Below are 7,011 nucleotides of genomic sequence, written 5' to 3'. Positions count from 1 at the left end.
GAAATCGCGATGTACCCAAAATTAATTTTTCCGCAATAATTAAATGTGTTATTTCACTATTTTTATAAAATTACATGGGTTTATTTGCGGCAATTCATCTTGGAGAAAACCATAATTCAGAATTGAAATTTTATCCGTGCTTGATGATCAGATTTGGATAGCCATGTATTTACCATCTAGTTTCAATCTCTTCCCCTATAAGCCTCGGAACAAGCCTATATGGGGATGCTTGACTGTGGAAAGTTGAGTTTACAAGTTCCAGGCTATTCACATATAACATTTAAAAAATTTAAAAAAATACCTACTCATTTCGGACATAATGCACCATTTTCAAAAATTTAAGGGTTTGTTTGGAGAAATCAGACGATCGAAAAAATAACTTGCCCATAATATAGATAAATTAGTCAAACTTTTTCTCTAACGCCCTACGACCAAAAACTACCTACTCTGGTCTCCGCGCACTGTTACTCGCGTGATAATAGTGAAACATGTTTCATCGAAATATTAGTACGCAATAGCGCCTCTATAACTAACCCGTGATTTTTCACGGGTCTGCGCTAGTATAAATACTTAATTATTATATTTATCTTTGTAATAATTTTATTTTATACATCCATGATCTTCATTCTAACTGCAAATGCTGACAAAGTCGATTAACGACTAAAAAGCAGATTCCGTGAGCTGACGTCACCTATAACACTATTTGACATTTAATAAAAACTAAACCGAAGGTCATCTCCGGCATTCCTTGCTGAAGTCTTCATCTCCTAATCAAGTTTTTAACATTCTTTACGTCCGGATTTGCTAAAAACATCTACACCTTTATTGACACCTGGGAAAGTAAAACTCATAAACGAAAAAAAAAATCTGCACTGGCTCAAATGTCCTGAAAGAATCCAGTTCAAGGTATGCTGGATGGTATTTAAGTCACTTAACGGAATGGCTCCGGCTTATTTATCAGAATTGTGTATTCCAGAAGATTCCAATTCCCGACAGTCAACCCTTAGGTCAGCAACGTCATCAGCTATCGGAAGGTTGAAGGAACCAAAGCGCACACCAGATACTAAGTTCGGTGAGCGTGCTTTTGCCGTGTCAGGACCTAAAGCCTGGAATGGAATGCCACATGATTTGAGAATGATCGCAGACTCGACAGAATTTAGGTCTAAACTTAAAACGCACCTTTTCAGACAGTCGTATCCATAATTTCAGAAACCTCCACTTTCACAGTTGACGGCAATTTAAATTTAAATTAACAAAATGTAAAAAATACTAAAAATAAAATAAAATAAATAAAAATAATAAATAAAAATAAATAAATAAAAATGATAACAACTAACAATTTGTAGGCTTTTAAGACAGTTAAAATACATTTAAATCAAAATAAAAACTATAGCAGACTTAAGATCATGCGACGACCAGTGTTTTTTGATATAGTGTCCTCTGCGTGCAGTTCTATCTTTTATAAGTATAACCTTTTTAATATAAGTGTGTTTGTTGGAAGTGACTTGCCAGGTAAGTATGTTTTGGTATCTTTTCTAAATAACAAATGTAGATCCTAGGAAATAAATTGTACAGCGCCCTTGAGGTGATTTTTCACAAAAACGGCGCTCTACAAATTATCCAATTATTATTATTATTATTATTAATAATCCAAAGGAACCTAGGTCTACTAACCATGCCTCGATTCAAAAAGCTATCCCATAAAAACTACGATTTCATCAATTCCCCATTTTTCCAAAAATGAAATAAAGAATTATAAATGATTCGAATGAGAATTTGACAATGGACATTGCTCCGCCCCTCTCAATTTTTTGAAATTTACATTCTTGTCTTCACAGATTATAATATCTGGGGTCTAGAAGGGTTCAACATTAAATCACATTTTCTCCCTCTCTAAACAAATATCATCTTCTCTATCAAGCCTTATCTAAAATTGTCCCCCTATGTTCAACTTCTCATATCTTATAAGTAGTCAAACTCGACTCTAATCTTCCAGAAAATTATGAAATTTGGCCAGTTAAATAAAATCAATCCCTCTCTCCATAATTTGAAAAGATGAACACTTTGACAATTGACATTCGTTCCCCTTCACTTTTGAAAATTCACGTGCCTGACTTCCCAGATTGAGCATTTTGTGGTCTAGAAGTAGGAATTTTATTTATTTATTGTGTAGCGCCACTTTTGTGAGATATAACCTCAGGGGCGCTTTACAGTTAATGCAGGTATTACAAAATATAAATATTTCAAAAATAAGTGAAATTAAGTTAAATAAAATGAAGTACATGAACAGGTGTTACGAAGATAGAAAATGGAGACTCTACAGCAAGAATCCTAGGTGGTGAGGAAACTGGACCAGCTGCTGCAAGCGAAAGAGTGCACCGCGTCCACCAACAGTGCCAGCACGAGGTTCGTCATCCGTCCAGGTGCGTGTCTGCTGCTAATTAAGCGCTGACACAGTATCCTCACAGATAACAGACCTTGGCAGCACCGCTGTGACGTTCAGTGAAGATAGAGGATGGAGACTCTGCAGCAAAAATCCTAGGTGGTGAAGAAACTGGACCAGCTGCTGCAGTAAGAGAGTCCACCGCGTCCACCAGCAGTGGCAGCTAGAGGTTCGTCATCCGTCCAGGTATATGTCTGCTGCTAATTAAGCGCTGATACAGTATCCTCACACAGATAACAGACCTTGGCAGCACCGCTGTGACGTTCGGCAAGTCCATCATTCATCTTCATGTAATCTTCTTCCTGGTGATTGTATTAGAAGTGCATTTTGACCGCAATAAAAGGCAACGGGCGGGATAATAAATTACCCTGGGCTTAGCGAAAAATTTTTTAGGGCCTTCAGAGTTTCCAAGAATCCCATTGAAAACATCTGGCATACCCACAGTTACCGATCCTCGTCCCAAGTTCAACTTTATCGAATTTCGAATATTTTTTATCAGAATTAATAATTAAAATTAATATTTTCGATTATTTATTTTTAACACACTGCACTCTAATCACATTAGTATAAAGTTCGGATTACATCATTTTTTGTCCTTATATAAACAAATATCCTATTTTTCATCAAGCCTTATCTAATATTGTCTCCCCTTTATTCAACATTTTTCATATCTTCTCAATCTGAACTCTAATTTCCCATATATTTATGAAATTTAAATATAATGAAAAGGATAAAAGCGATAGTAATGATGACTGAAAAATAATTAAAGCATTAGGGACAGTTTATAAAAGAGCGTTAATACTTGACACCAGTTCTGATTTATGGCAAGTTTGCTTTAAAAATTATGACAGTACCATAATTAAAAAACTTATGCGAGATTGGCGTTTGGCTCTTGTCGTTTGGACGTGTCTCGTATGCCTGCCTTTTGCCTTGTGGAAGAACTACTTTTGGCGTTGGGAAGGCGAATCACGTTTGCTGATGTCGTTTCACTACTCGAGTCCTTTCACTCGCAGTGCAAATCAAGAGCACTTCTTTAAGTCATTATATAAATGTGTAACTAATGAACTAGCTGGGTGCGGGTAAAGAAAAACAGTATTGTACCCGTACCCCAGAAGGAATGTTCAGCATAGGTGAATGCGTAAAATAATCAAACTGAACTCTCGATGGTTATCATCGTCAAACCGTCATCATCACGGCGTGTCATTTTACGGGATTTGCACGAAAATAAATATGTTATGCTGATTTATTGAAAATCTCTTCAAATCGGGACTGTAAGCCGCTTCTTGATAAAGTGTAGGTAAATTCGTAATAATATCGGAACAATTGTTCATCCACCTCAGTTTGTCGTAATATATCAAGATGAAATGAAAAAATGCAAGGACTTTTATGAGAACACGAGTTTGAACATCGTTACAAAACATTTGTATTTTACCTAAAGTTTATCAGGATACCTAACAATTCATTCGTTAATGGCCTACAATCACGTTTTTAAAAGGAAAACGAATAATTTGATGAGATTTTTAATAAATTATCAATAGTTTTCTCCGTGTGGCTTCCTTCACTAGCTGCGGTTCCTCATCGTTTGCCTCCAGTCCTCAGTCTTCTCCGTTCTGCTCCAGTCTATCCACCTGTTGTTCTGCTTGTGGGTGGCTTCCACTAGGGCGTCCACTTGTTCACGATTTTAGGTATCCTGTGATGGCTGTATTGTGGTGGGACCTGTATTAAAAACATAAATTATTTGAACTTATATATCTATATACTATTATTATCATGTAGGTATATTTGTATATAGGTATGATACAATAATTTATGGAATTTTGGATGTGTTGGATTAAACTAACAATTAAACTAACTTAAAATTGACTGCCGGCATAGTCCAGTGGTAACGCATTGGACTGCCATTCCGAAGGTCGCGGGTTCGAACCCGGCGTGCGCAAATAAATTTTATTTGATTAATTTGTGTTATTTCACAATTAATTAATTAAAATAATATATTGTATATTTGCGGCACGTTCCAGAGTGGAAGATACTACCAGTATCGCCCTGGTGTAAGACCACCATTCAGAATTGAAACGTTGCTCCAAATGGCTTTAGCCGTGTTTAGTGACTAGATCTGAATAGCCAGGTACTTCCCCACCTTCCTGTTTCCCTTCCCCACTTACCTTCAGCCTCACAACATCCCCCAATTGGGGATGCCATAGTCTCACTGGCTCCAGACGGGAGCAGTTGGGACTCTTGTGAGGTATTCACTATAAAAAAAAAAAAAAATTGGGCGTAAAATGATAGACTTATCGTGCTTATGCAAAGCAATACATTTTGTCTTTTCAGTTTTGTCTTCACCTAATTGCCTCTCACACTGAACTCTATATAGTCACTCGAGCAATAGTGTATTTACAAAATAAATGTCTTCAGCAAATGAAGATTTCTGGGCATTGGTTTTGGATTCGGCAGCGTTCATAAAAAAAAATCATACCTGCGAATGTTTACATTACCTCAGGACATTTGCAATAAAGAAGTTTTTATTATTATGAGCGTTACTAATATATATATTTTTTCATTTTGATGATAATTATCATAATCACAAAACTACCCTCAACCAAACTACATACCCCAATTGGGAATGACATAGTCGCACTGGCTCCAGAAGGTTGGGAGCAGTTGGGACTCAGTTTGGACTAATGGTGCGGTAATACAATAAATAAAAACAACATTCAAAACACATTTATATACGATGTTTATATTGTCAATGTGTACACTGTACATACAAGTATTGTTTCAAATAATAATAAAATGCTAAGATAATTAGTTTCAATTATTAATGCAATCTCAAAAGTGCGTGCGTATTTTGCAAAAATACAATCATAACTGATAAATGCCTCGTTAATACACAATTACAACAGTACATTTAGGTTTAACAGCACGGTTTCACTTTCAATAATATAGTTGGAAATCAATGACTGAAACGTCATAAAAGAAGACGTCCTTGTATAAAACGCAAGAAAGGAAAATTATGCGAAGTTGATAGTTTATTCTTGTCAAACTGGTTCCATTAGTAGCTTCCTAGGTAATTTACGAATGATTTGTCAGAAATGTGACGAATATAAAACACCATAGCCTATGACATACTTAATTTTTTCTTTAAATATTAACTCCACATCGAAAATTAATTTCCCTCAGGGGCTTTGACATCTTTTGGGTTGCTGTGTGGGGGGTATTTTTTAAATAAAGAAAGAAGATGTAGCTTTGGGAAGGTAAAAGATATAAGGGTTGGGTAGTAATCTAGGTATCAGTATGTACAGGAGTAATGGAGATATGAATATATCCCTCCCATTGCGGCGGAAGGCGATGGGTCGAGATACCAGTTGGAGAGGTTAAAGGGTATCCTCAAAGCAGCCTCTCCTGATTTGGCACACCACGCAGCGGGAGAGCAGGTGTATCCTGAACACATCTCACCTGATTAACCCGGGCATCCATGCTAAATCAGCAAACTGGGGTGGACTATGACAGAGGTAACAATTATTTTTATAAGCAATAATTATTAGCCTGAAACACTCATCCACATTGAAAAATCTTCATGTATCTTTTATCAGGAGATTTTTCAATGTAGATGAGTGTTTCAGGCTAATAATTATTGCTTATAAAAATAATTGTTACCCTTTGTGCTATGCATAATAAATCATTAGTTTACCAAAAAAAAAAATATTTGACAAGTTCAAGTATCTTCACCAAAAAAATGTAGACAATTTGTCTCGACGCCATCTAGTGAGAGAGTTAGCACTTACAATGCCTTTCTCATATAAAATAAAGTAGGTTGTTTTCAGGTGAAAAAAATGTAATAAGCAGTAATTGTTGAATGAAACACTAGTATATGTTGAATTATTTCGCGGATAAGAGATAAGCCGCCATAGCTCAGTGGTCAGGGCTGTCGACCGGAAATCGAAAGGACACGAGTTCAAGTCCCGTTGGCGTCATGTATCTTTTATCAGGAGATTTTTCAATGTGGATGAGTGTTTCAGGCTAATAATTATTTCTTATAAAAATAATTGTTACCCTTTGTGCTATGCTTAAAAAATCTTGTCTTAAACATTAGTTTCCCAAAAAAAAAAAAATTATGACAGAGGTGTTGGTTATCCAATAAATGGTTACCGGGGCGGCGTTGGGTACCGCCGCCCCGGTAACCTGCCTCCATGAATGACCATGGAATTAAGAAAAAAACTAGAAGTGCCTTTCATATAAATTTGAATGTAAACAAATGTTGCATTTAGCCCAATAGCTCACTGTCTCACTCACACGCCTGACATTGTAGATCTAAATCCCAAATGAATATCATAAACACTATATAAATTGGAAATTTAATCCTCGATTAGGCAATTATTTGTATCATGAAACACCCCCACATGGCATCTCTCGTTTTCTTCTTTATTCTAGGGATTTAAATCCCGCGATTTTTTTTAGATAAATGTTAAAATTATTATTGAAAATAAAGTAGTTGCATTTGTTTCATTTTTAAATTCAATAATAAAAAGTATCTATAATAACCAATAAAAAACAATCGGTAATGGTTTATG

Source organism: Hesperophylax consimilis, chromosome 10 (assembly GCF_061612785.1).
Source record: "Hesperophylax consimilis isolate HC1 chromosome 10, BYU_Hcon_1.0, whole genome shotgun sequence".
Classification (NCBI taxonomy): domain Eukaryota; kingdom Metazoa; phylum Arthropoda; class Insecta; order Trichoptera; family Limnephilidae; genus Hesperophylax; species Hesperophylax consimilis.
The sequence above is the reverse complement of the archived record's forward strand: the minus strand, read 5'-3'. Positions refer to the sequence as shown.